Source organism: Neolamprologus multifasciatus, chromosome 1 (genome assembly GCF_963576455.1).
Source record: "Neolamprologus multifasciatus chromosome 1, fNeoMul1.2, whole genome shotgun sequence".
In the NCBI taxonomy this organism is placed as follows: Eukaryota; Metazoa; Chordata; class Actinopteri; order Cichliformes; family Cichlidae; genus Neolamprologus; species Neolamprologus multifasciatus.
The window spans coordinates 30,059,328-30,072,875 of NC_140439.1; positions in this window are offsets into that span (position 1 = coordinate 30,059,328).

Sequence of the window (13,548 nt, forward strand, 5' to 3'; positions counted from 1 at the left end):
CAGGTTCAAAAGTGTACCTCACTTCTTGGCTTGACAACTAAGACAGGCTTAAGCTCCTCAGCAGTCCTAAAATGGATAAGAAATTTGATTAGTCTGTTTATTAGGTATTGTATTATAGTGAAAAATCTCATCTTTTCTCAAAATGTATCAATAAACCCTGTGGGACTGTTGAAATATCGCACATTTGTAGGACACTTAACTGTATGTCTTTTACTGTGTGCTTAGATTTTTGTAATGGTTCCTTTATGTTGTAACTGAAATTCTGAAAATATGTCACAAAACACAAAATGAAATGAAAGTGAAGGATTTCAAATATATGCAAGAACAGTCATAGAATGTGTGTAAACATGCAAGACAGTTGTCTGTAGAAAAGTATAAGTGGACCTACGGTTGGAAACAAGCCTCACACTTTGCAAGCTTCCTCCATCAACAGTGATGTGACTATTCAGTGTAACAGCAGAGTCTGCTAAAAAAGGTAGAGTAGGAGGAGGAGAAGAGGTTGGGAGGCCTCCCAGGAGAGTGCTGCCCGGAGGAGGCACGATTAGGAGGTGAAGCAGTCAAACGCTCACACCAAATGTGCTGGCACGTCATGATAACCCCGGGCTGTTCTAGGGTGAGGGGACTGACAGGCAGACGCTGCTTATGGCTGGCTTCAGCTAGATTATTTATCATCTCCTATAGCCTGGCTTGTGTCTGGCCTTCTACCCTCCTCCTGCTCATTTGGAACCTGCACACTTGCACAAGCCTTTATGCTGACTTACAGCCATGTGGTTCAACTCTCACTTGTAACCAGTGAAAACATGCAGCTTTTTACAGCATGGTTGTTTGACCAAACTTTGGCTCTATGCTTTATATGAAAATATATCGTTTTTGACATCTAATAGTAGTTGTCTTTATAATAATAGACAGCTAGAAGGAATTAATCTTTGTACCATATGTCTAGTGAGGAAATGGCAGAAATTGATGTTTCCTCCATTCACAGGGCAGTTTAACAGTAAACTAAATACTGTATATGTAAATAGTGTAGTAAAGTGTGATAGGTGTGTTTTATTCAACTCAAAGCAACCCAGGTGTTATTAATCCACTGCCTTGCTTCAGTAAAAATCAAACCGCTCACTGCAGATTTACGCCAGCAACTGGAATTTTGCTTCCTTTAATACTGCACACATGTGCTTAGTAATGGGCTTGGACATGACATCTATTTATAGGTTTGCAATATGTGTTTACAGACAGTTTAACAGTTGGAGATGTTTTAAACTAAGTGCACGCATTGTAAAAGTCGCCCATAGCTATTCACAACATGAATGACTTCAGTGAAATGGAAGAAGCACCTGGTTGCCTGTGGTAGTTATCTTTCATTTCATTCAGCAGCTTCTGTCAGTTGACAAGATGACCGTCACTATGAAAACACCTTGGGTGTTACTGCTGCTGAATAGCTCCTTTGTTTTTGCATTCTTCTGTTGTTGGAACACTGTTATGGTTTCCTTGGCTGATAATTAGTGAAGCAATGTGTAATCTTTTTGGAGGCTCATACAAATGCCTCCTAGGCCTGCAACGTGTGTGTGTGTGTGTGTGTGAGAGAGAGAGAGCATATGTGTATGAATGCATGTTTGTGCAGATCTTGACTGTAATAGTAGCTGACACCTACTTTAGTACCTTTCAAACCCAAAGCTGCTACAATATGCCAAAGTTTTCGACTTGTGAGAGGAAGAACAATTGCCTTGGCAGAAATGGAGAAGGGTTTTGTTTTCCTGGAGATAATTTAAAGCAGGTCAAAAATGAGAGCATCATAATATAATTTCCAGGTGAATTGAACGAGGCCCATGGGCCAGAGGCCCTCTTTGTTTTTCCAGCAGGAGTGGCTAGGAGCATTTGATGGATCTTAATTGAACACATATTTATTGTTCTAGGTTCAGCTGGAGTGTGACGGGTATGATGATGCCACAATTAGAACCATTAACAGGATGATTGTGCTTGCTTTTCTGGAAAGTTTTTTAGTGAATGAGGAGCTTTTTTTCTTTTCTTTCTGCCACTGTGATCCTCTTTTTAAAGCACAAGTGCCCTGCAGCCACCTGGGAAATTTGCCTCATACTCTGACGAAAACGATGATGGAGGTTTGATTCAGCCGTTGTCATGGAGACAAAATGCAAAAACAATCCTTTTAACCATTAAAAGAATGTGTGAAACAGCCAGGATGACAGGAAAAATGCCCTCTGAGATGTCTGTTCAAGAGCCAGTGACTGGACACAAAGTTATCATCTCTCTTGTCTTTAGGGCAAAATGTGAGCATTCACGGCAGACATGCCAGAGTGTCAGAGCCAGTGGAGAACTTATAGCTTGTTTAAGGCTTAGAGGAGTGTTGTGACCGTAGAGGCCTGTAGCAGCTGATAGGGTTGAGTGTGTCTAACCCTGTGATCTGTGTGCTAACATTGGCCTACTGGGGTAAGATCAGTTCCTCAGCTCTCTGCCTTTGTCCCCTGTGAAGGGAGGCTTACCCAAGCACCCCCTGTTTACTCTGGCCTACACAATGGCAAAGTCTAAACTCCTTTTGTAAGGTGGATTTAGGCTAGATTTACTTCAATTTGATCTACGAGGACCCCTTTTCATCAGCTTGGAGGTCTAATGCCCTTAACTGGCTTAACCTGGCTCCCTCATGATCCTAGAGCCCTCATGCCCACAATCTCTCACCTCTTTGCCATTCCTCCTTACCCCATTCCCCCACCCAACACCCTACCACGTGGTTCACTATCAAGCCATTTAAGAATCCTTTCTATCACTGAAGTTTGACCGTGTCAAAGTATGCTGGGGCATAGTTGATGACACCTGGAACTCTGGTTTAACATATCATAAGCATACTAGGAGTCAGCATAAAATATCAGCATGAAACACATCCAGTGTCTAAACATTGTTTGAAGCCATTCTGAGAATGAACAGGTAGACTTTTAACATGTTTCAAATGTAAAAAGTGCAGGAATGCAGCCTCGCAGGACAGACACTTTTTCTTTGATATTCCTAAAACTGAAGTTTAATATCCACTGTAGTGTCTTTTCTCATGAATAAAGATGAGTTGTTTTAAATCCAGGACTCCGAGGTCTCCTAGACAGGAGATAGCTCTCCCTGTAAGTGAAGGCAACTCTTTTAGAAAATATGTTTTGAAGATGCATTTAAAAAAAATGATAAAAAGTATGTATTTCAGCATACCTTTTATCACATTTGTCAGGAATCATCATTCTCTCTGCATGAGACTAAAGCTCATCTGTGTTTTCCCCTCTAGCACTGGTATTTTATCCCACAACCGTATTATCTCAGTTTGTAGTAATCCGTATGGACTGTCCGTTTGGAACATGTAGGACTTCCTGTTGGCTTGAACCGAGATTCCTGGCTGACAAATCAAATGGTGAACATGAAAAAATGTATGACACCGTGATTATAATCATTGCCCAAATATGTAGCCAGTCTTTACTCCTCATACTTTGCCACAGTCAGGGGTAAGCTAAACACCAAATGGTCTCCCGTTGTTGCTCTGTGCAATTTAAACCTACTCAAATTCTGTATTCATGAGAGGGGGAAAAAAAAAAATCTTTTCAAAAAGTTGTTTTGAATTGCAAATTTTCCCAGAATCAGCACCTATCAGAGCACAGTGGTGGAGAGTAAATGCGGGGACAGTATGGTGCTTATCCCTACCCCCGTAAGCTTCCCCGCATTGACATGCTGGCTGCTAGGATGTACTGTGACATATGTGCACAAATTGTCATGGCATAATTATGTAACCTAGACCATCCAGATTATTCAAATGCAGTCTGAAAGTGTCATCTTGAGTACCGGTGAGGCTCTTGAGACCTGTCACCTACTGAATTCAAAATGGTTACATTTTGAGGATGGGTCTTTCTCTCTCTTGTTCCACCCGCTCTCTTCCCGGTCTCCCCTCGAGCTTGGCCTAATCCAGTGGCACAGCGTCACTGCACCATCAGTGTTACCTTTGATGGGCCCGGATTAAAGCAAATCTCCATTCCTTTGGTGGATTTCAAACACTGCCTGAACAATGATGCCAGCCAGGGGTGAGTTAATGAGGCTTGCAGTGGACTGGCAATGAGTGACTTTAAAATCAGCCTGATTAGAAGCAGTGATATTATCTCTATACCCCCCGTCTCCTTTTGCGCCTTCACTCTCTGCGGCTGTCTCTTCATTCCATATTTCCACCTTGCTTTTTTGGCACGTTCCCCTCTTTAATTTTTTCAAGTATTCTCATTTTTAGCTCATTTTTTCCCAGCTCTACTCATCTTTCTCTCCCCTCTTTCTCACTCCCTAGTGAGTGAGCTCTGACTTAATTAGTGGGCTGGAGTGTGAATGTGCCTTTCACAGGGTGTTAATGAAAAGCTTTGCGCTTTCCCTTTCACTGTATTAGTGACTGACTGCACACCCTCCCCTCCACTCTCCTCCAGCCTTTTTTGCCTGCCTCCTCTCTTGCACCTCCTTTGCCTCCCTGCACTTCTCGTCAGCCCTTTCTGACCAGAGGGAGGTGTTATTACAGGGACTGTTGACTCTGCGGCTTTAGGTTTTGGGTCTCTGTTGTACTGAGCTGATAGCTTAATTAAACATGCAAATCGGATCTATCGAACACGTCTTAACAACCATCCTCTGTGTAGCTGTTATGTCGTGTCAGATGGTCTTTCTTTGTGTTTGAGCCCTTTTTTTAAAGTCTAATTATACAATACCAACTCATGTGAACATGCTGTTCCAGCTCAAGGTGAATTAAGTTAAACATATACCTGATTGATTTTGGTGAATCGGTATATACACAGCAGTGCTATTCCTTCGCAAATGGGCACAAATGAAAATCAATTATTAATCATTTTATCTTAGTGTTTTTTTTTTTAAATTGCCAGTGCTGTTCTGTCTTCTATAACTGACACGGGGGTGATTGGATTAAAAAAAAAAAAATAGGTTGGCCTCCGCTGGTACAACAGTGAACTGAGAGAGAGAGGATGAATTTGAGCTGTAGGAACAATGTTACAGGAATGGCAGATAAGACATTTTAGATCTAAGTATTTAGAGTAGAGCTAGTCAACACAGAAAAAGTTGTGTTCAGCATTTAATATAGCTAGAGCAAAAGAGCATAACATGTCAAACTGCCAACGAGATCCACACATCTTCTCTGTTCAGACTACTGATGTGTATATAGTTGATGGGACTTAAGCAAGAAACTATAGAAGTATCCTTAAGTCTTTCACAAATATGTAGTTAGGATAGAGGGCAGTAGTTTAAAGTAGTTTAAATTTAGACTAGTCAGCTAGCTGGTAATCATTCCAGGTTGGTTTTTGCTGCATGACTTAGCCATAACCAAATTGTGGTTTTTAGCATGGTTAATGGATATCTGGTCCAAGACTTTATGTTCTGTGCTCTCTGTGCTGGCCAGTCTTTATGAATGCAGGTATGGCAAAGCTAAATCATCAGCGCACAATAGTTGATGCATTCCCCTTTTTATTCTTCAAATGCACTGTTTACCTGTCTATAACCAAAGCATGTTTAAACATGATTGGGCAATAGAAGATTATCCCTTGCTTAGAGATCTAGCAGATCTAGCTGCATCAGACCCAAAGGAGTGAATTTTTAATTTCAGCAACAGTCAGACAAAAGTAAGTGATTAATAAAATGTGTTGTTTAAAAACAATGTTTTGCAACTTTTCTATACCGTGACTAAGACAAGAAACCATTTTTTGTTGTTTAAGACATCATTAATACTGTAATAAGTATTTATTGTTTACATAATATGATAGAATTAAGTCAGATAAGCTTACAAATTACCATGTTTTTATATTTGTTGTCTGTATTTTTAGGTAATTGGACATGCAATAGGCAAATCCTGTAAACAATGATTTAGTACAAAGTAAAGTTTGTAGCCTAGTGATAAAGTAGGGCTGGGAATAATGGCCTAAAATCCATATCGTGGTATAATTTGAAGCATGTATGGTAACGATATACATTGCGATATATTATTTTCTTCTTTATACTGTATTTTCCGCACTATAAGGCGCACTTAAAATCCTTTAATTTTCTCAAAAATTGACAGTGCGTCTTATAATCTGGTGTGCCTTATGTATGAATTCTGGTTGCGCTTTCTGACCTCAAACTGATTTTATGTGGTACACGGGGCTTAAAAATCTGTCAAAAAATGTTTTAGTATGACTTTGGTAAGCTACGAAGCTGCACTGCTTGATGGATTGTCGGAGCATTACAGCTACCGTAGTCAGGAGCCTTTTGGAGTAATCTGGGTCCAAAACTCTGTCCGCTTCAGGTCCCAAAGCATCACTGCAGCATCACTGAGAGTTAAAAACTTTTTAAATTCTTTAATTTTTAATAAAATGGTCAGCGTTGCTGCTTTACCAGGTGTAACTATTAAGTTTAACATCCAGGCATTCATGAAAACAGAATTAATTTCATTTAGCGGAGTTGGAAATTAGCAGGAAGTTAGCTAACTAGTTTTTACCTAAACATGATATACCATGTTCCAACTGAGAGATTTCTGAAAAAATGAATTACTGAAGTTGGACTAGCTGGTACATAATGATGTGCTACGTGATCGCTAGCAACACAGCTATGTTAGCATAACATAAACAGTGAAGCTGGAGGATGAATGCTAACTTTTTTCCACTCAATAAAAGTTAACGTGAGGGTTCCTGATGGTTACGGAAGTGGAGGAAGTGCAGTTTTTGGCTTTCCCCATATTCCAAAACGTGCTTCGTTTCTTTGCTATTACTGTTGCCCGGCATAATTTGCAGATATTGCTTGCAGTCGCTGCGATGCTTTTGATCAAAACAAGCACAGCTTGATGACACGATCAACATGCCCTATCGCATGTTGATCGTTTCTACCGTATACCATTTATACCGCCCACCCCTATGATAAAGCATAATAATTTTTTTTTCTCTATAGTTCAGAATGTGTGTTTAAATAGTGAATTACCTTTCTATTCTAAGTTACTTATATAAAACTACACATGGTTCAGAACAACCATATATGATTCCTAAATATTTTGGTTATTTTTATTTATTTATTTATTGTTGCATTGCAGTTGCAGGACCACGGTAATAGTTTCAGTGTGGACACAAGTTCATAGTGAATCCATATATGTTTCTGCTGTCGTCTGTCAGTCAGTTACGTTTGATAAAGCTATCTTTTCCATAGACTGTCAAATGGCTCCCAGTCAGGGAGCAAGCTAATCCTGTGTTGCAGGGATGTATAATGATATCCCAGGGCACTATAGGTTGTCTTTCTCAGTATGGTGCCAGCTTCCTGGACCACTGGTGCTATTCTTTATGAGCTCTGGCTCAGCACCATCACAAAGTTGCCAGCTGTAGCCTTTAGGCAAGGAGAAGGTTTGTAAGGCTTTCCTTACCACAGTCCACTGAGGAAAATACAAAGCTGTGACACAAAGAGCAATTTCTTGACCATTGCTTGTCATCGGGTTAATTGAGAAAGGAGAGTGTGTTTGGAATCTGTGGCAGAGGGTGCAGTTCTTGATTGGCAGTGGCCATGTGGGAGAAAGAATACTTATGCATGTTTGTGTGTGAGTGCATTTCCATGTGTGTATGTATATGCGTCTGGGTCTGTATGCGGGATAATCCTGGAGAATCTCTTTCTTTGAAGGGGAACAGATGTAGATTTACATATGTGGAGGGTCCCCAGCCTGTGATGAGATTAGCTGGTTGGGATCTTTCTTCACAGCGACTGGAAGGTGCATATTTAATAAATGCCTGGAGCTAGGCTGGGGCATGCAGGGCTTGGCCCTTAGAGATCCACAGGACAAAGGCAAACGAGGCCCATGGCAGGCTGGCCCATATGGGAACAGGGTTGCTTACAGATTGCAATGGCCTTTCATTTTGTGTGGGACAAGGCTTTAAGGGTTTATATACAGAAAAGGGACCACTTGGTGGGCCACTTCTGCATCCTCTCCACAACGAGAGGTAATAAAGGGATTTTGAGCTTGTAGTGCCTCATCTGTGTGCTTGTTTGCTTGGTGGGTGCTTGTGTGTGAAAGCGAGAGAGCGCTTTGCATGTGTGAGACAGTAAACGTGTAGTGTGTCCATGTTTGTAGTCTTTCCTTGTGTGTTTTGCATGTTTGAGTACGCTTGTACATTGCATAATATCCATCATTGTGCATGTACACATAATATATAATATGAATAATGATATATTATATACATATATAGGATAATATAATTTAGAAACATTGGAAAAAGATAAACAAACAAAAGATCACATTTGCCTGTTTAGGGCAATTTAAAGCTAAGATGTTGGCTGATGGATATGAAATATTTTACACTTATTCTCAGCTATTTCAGTTGATGAAGTCTCTCTTGCGATGACTGCATGTGCATCATTATATTTCTTTTATGTCAGGTAAGGTTGTCAAGTCCTGTTTACACAGAAAAAAACAAACAAGTAGAACAAGTGTCCTCATATTTCTCAAACTTCCCACTGGACTGCAACACACTATTTAAACAAGAAAAGCAAAAACAGCAAACCACAATGTGTGTAAACCACAACAGACATCACAGCTTGTGTACATCTGTTATGAATTCCGACCTATTAATAGAGAAGTTGTCATGCACTGATTTCAGTGAAATGTTTTGGCAAGTCGCAGTTGTTGAAGAATTTTCATACACAGAAACACAAGTTAGTAAGTTTTAATCCTGAAACAAAGTCACAAGTGTAGTACTTTTCTTAACAAGTATCTAGACATCTGTGAAAACTTTACTTTATCTAGCCTCATTGTTATCTTTGTCTTTTTATTCTCATGTTGCTCTATTGATTTTTTTTTTTTCAATGAGAGCATAACAAAGATAAAACATATCCCAGAAATCCTTAGTCTTGTTCGTAGACTATCCCAGTGAGCTGTTCCTTATTCATTGGGGAAGTAGCTCATTGTTTTAAGGGATTGTAAAAGAAAGGAGTTTGGAGGCACTTGTAATTTCCATCTCTTTCTCTTTTACTCTCTCTAGGTTTTTCTATTCCAGTTTATATAGTGATTGTGTCCACTCAGGGTGGTTTGATCATCGTTGTCTCACAAGGAAAAGGAAATGTGGGTTATAGTACAAGATGAGAGAAAAGAGAAATTATTGTATTATTAAAGCAAAAAAAGATAGACTCTCCCTGTGGTAAAGTCTTCAACTTTGCTGCGCAGTTTAATTCGAATATGTTTAAATACATATCATTTTACCTCTCAAAAGCAGTCACCAAGGGCAGTGTAGCACCAGATCATAGTTTGTTTGTTTGTTTTTTTAGTTGCGTACACCAAAAGCACACCCCTCCCCTCTCTCTCACTTTCTCTCTCACCCGTTTCTTTTCCACATCTGGAGATGCATTAGAAAGAACAAACAACTTGCATACTAGGGGGCTGGGTTGGGGGAAGGTAAAAGGAACCTTACTGTAGAGGAGGTGGAGGATGCAAGGTGCGTACATGAAGAATTCAGACAGTAAAGTGAGGTTTTGAGGAAATTTTGGGTTAACGAATTACGGATAAAATAAAGAGGTGGGGGATAATGATGGAGAGAATGAAGAGGAAGGAGGAGATCGCCAGAGAGAGTGTATGGGAGGGCTTGATTGGAAGGGGTTGGTTGGTTGGGGGGTGGCCTGCCCAGCATTCTCAGTGGATGCGGCAGGCCTCTGTGGACCTCCTTACACAGACACCCTAGCTAATGAATCAGACCTGGTTTCTATCAGTCAGGAGAACTCCATCTCAATGTCTCTGTGCTTGCCAGAACAAAGCACAGCTACATTAATATTTTAGTGTTCTTTTTATCTCAATGCTAACACCGCTCAACACAACTTTTGTTAGGGAGGCTGTGAAAGAAAAAATATTGGGAAAGATGGAGAAGGGAAGAGTGAAAGTAAGAGAGACAGACAAAAAGATAGTGAGAAAGACTTTGTGTTCTCAGGATTTCAGCTTGTCTTGTGTAATAGTCCCACTGGTAGTGGAGTTGCTTTCTCTGTGCTGCCCAGCAGGACATCAAAGAAAAAACCTGATATCCAAACTACTGAACACACAGTAGAAACATTTGAATGAGTCCTATACAGGCAAACCTGTCAGTATGATTGTATTCAAGCCGATACAATGCTTGTCTGATATCTAAACTACACTTCTTGTCAGTGCTGATATTTACATGGTTTTCATTCAGTAGTAATGCGGCAGTTATTCTAAGCAGTACACATAACTGGGATTTGTCTGAAACTTTGGTACAAAAGTATACTGTTCTGCAGATTGATGAAGCTGGTTTGGGGTTCCCTTTTTCTACTGTGATCTCTTATCATTGTCTCCTATTTTACCCAGTATATACCTTAGAGATGGGAGCTGAGACGGTTGGGACGCTACATCTTTCTTGATTTAGCTTACATTTTGACACTCTCTTTGCATGTTTTTGCTTTGAGATTGGGGAAAGGGTATCTTTCAGATTCCCACCTAACATCACTAAGATTGTAAGCACAGAAACATCTCATAATTTCCCCCTAATTAAATTGTCACTCTTCCCTCCTTTGGGATGTCACATTGCCCTAATGAAGTGGAGCAAGGTAATCCATAAAGCTATTGGTAAGGCAGGGGAGACACTTAACCATTCTTATTATAGCCATAGACATTTAACACACTTACTCTAGTGTTAATTGAAACTTTTTTTTCCTAGCACGTGATAACTTTATATAGACACCTTTTGTGACCATCTTATAGGTAACAAAAAAGTCATTACAGTTCAACATGTATTCTACGCATTATAGTAATTACTGGCAACAATAGGCTTGAGCTCTTGACAGAGTTAGCTTGACTGAGTGAGATCCACAAACACAAAAGGAAGGCCTTCCTAGACACCCTGCCTTAGACACATAGATTAATTGCTTCTTTGTACCCAGAAATGGAGGAGCAGTACTTTCACCTGCTGCTGCTTCCAGGAGCAGTTGGCCCAGGGGATATGCGCATGGGAGGAGGAGCACCGTAGTTGTTTGTGTGGGGGGCAACATCAAGAGAGGGTGGTGGCCTGTTTTGGGGTGTCGCATAGAGCCTGAGGTAGAATAGGTAGAGGGGTGGTAGCAAGGGAGGGGTTGAAGGGTGCCGTCAGGAGATCCCGGGGCAAGCGGCCGTGGGCATTCGGCTGTGAAAAGTCATTCAGAGGGAAAACACCGGGCATCCTTTATTTATTTGTGTCTGAAATATTTATCTGTCACGTGGGCCCTTTTATAATGGGCCTGTCAGTCTCCTCTGCCCACTCAAGGGTGCGGACATGTTGCCCTGAGCACTCGCTGTGGATCTCCTGTGAATAATTGGTGGAATTTCACTTTTGGGAATGTTGCACCCTGACCCTAAAGCTTGTTGTTTTTCTACATCAAGAGAAAGGTAGAATGTTTTAAAGTATTTACCTTGGCTTGGCTTTTTCATCCCCCCCCCCCCCACACACACACCAATACGCACACACACACACACACACACACACTAACTTGCTCTTTCACTATCTGTGTGTGTGTGTGTGTCTCATGTACTATCTCATGCACACATTCAAGTTGGAAAATAAATAATTCATCCCTTTACTCCAAGATGAAAACCCAATCAAGCTGAAAATCCCTGTCTTGCGGCACCTCTGAGCTGCCAGTGCTGCCGGTTAATGTGATGCTCACTGTCCTAATGTGCCGTTGTGTCGGTACTCAAAGTAAAGGCCTCTTCCAAAGCAACGTGCACTTCCCAATGTTAATGGGAATTCTAATCTGGTGTAATCGCCTAAATGAAAGCCTACTTGTGTATTTTACACAAGCTGAAAAATTGAGTGAATGACAGGAGCCGCCATCTTTCGAATTGTTTCATCACTGCTGTCTCTTCAGGGAGAGGCATGCAAGTTTGAAACCCTGTCAGGCGGATAAAGAGACTAAGCAAACAACAACAATACAAATATGTTCTGTTGAGGGCTTGCAGCAGAAGTTGGCTCTGATCAGGGGTGGGTCAGGTGGGGACCCTTTATGACACACCGCATCTCATCTGTTCACCAGGAACTGGCTTAGCTCATGTAGACTTTCCCAAGCTTTTTGCAAACGCAGCATACTATTACAATGAAGTGACTGCTTGGAATTTATTGTGGCTTGTTTAAGGATAAAATGGAATTTTAACCAAGGTTCTGTCACTGATGAACATTTGTGGTTGTGACCCTGTGATTACATACATGAATATATTGAATTCAGTGTTTTCAGATGTATAGAGAGTACTGCTGACAGTCTACCAAGGCATTTATACAGAGACATAGGTATACTCAATATGCTTAAAAATCAAACACATATGCTATGTCCAACATATAAAGACTTACAATTAGGCAAATAAACCAAAAACACGCATACAGAAACACATTTCCACGTGCACACACACACACACACACACACACACTAAAATGCAAAGTCTGTAGTCAGAGCATGCATAATTAAGGTGTACCTTGTTTGGAGAAAGTGCATGTCGCCTCTCGATGTGCACACCACATCCCCAGAAAGATGCTTTGAATAATGAAAAGTGTCACCTATGCAAAATGCAGGAGATGAGTATGCCTGCTTGTGAATGTGCTTTGTGTGTGTTTTTGTCTGCATACTTGTATATAGCTCTGTGGTTGTATCATGCATATCTAAAAATGTGCACATTTGCGTGTGTGTGTATGTGTGTGTGTGTGCACACATGTACATGTGTGCAGACCTGCAGACTGTCAGAGATTTCTCAAAAGGTGTGTCTCACTGTGATGATGGAGAGGGAGGGCCCTTTGTCTTTTCAGATAGTGCTACTAGGACACTGAGCCATATGTGAGTACACAGAGCTGACAGCTGAGGCCCAGTCTTCTCTTGTCCACCCTCCCACATCCTCATCCCCAACCCCCCTAGCATCCCTCCTTCTCCCCGCCTAGCCTTGCTGACTGATGGCTCTTGTCCCATGAAACAGAGGCACAAACACGGATATGGTCCAGGACATCTGTCGGCAGCCACGTCTTCATCACAGTCTTTCTGCTGATGATAAGTTGTGATTGGGACAGACTGGAAGCACTAGCACTGATGCGTCCATGTTGATATTCTTTGAGTATTTGTCCTTGAATGACCCTGACTGGAAAAAAAAAATCCTCATTAACTACTGCCAATCACTCACTCCAGTATATACCATATTGCAAGACAGATTGATTAAGGTTCAAGATCCATGTCTTGTTCTCACTGTGTCGGAAATGTAATACGTTAGTTAATCTCCCATCAGAGTCTAGAGATACAGACAACATGTTATGCCGCTCCCAAATCAATCCGTGACAAATGTGTCACCTTGTTTTAAAATGTTAATGTCTTGTCTGTATTTAGCCAGTGTCAAGAAAGCAGTATTTGCTCATTGCTGGGATTTTTAACATTTCAGTTGGTTTCAGTTAGAGAAGGAAGAAGGAACCTCGTGTTAATGGATGACCAAGTATGATGCAGAACAAGGAATCATTCAATCAAACTGAGTGTATGTGCATTTGACAGGGACAAAAGCATTGGAGACTACAGAATGATTGTGCC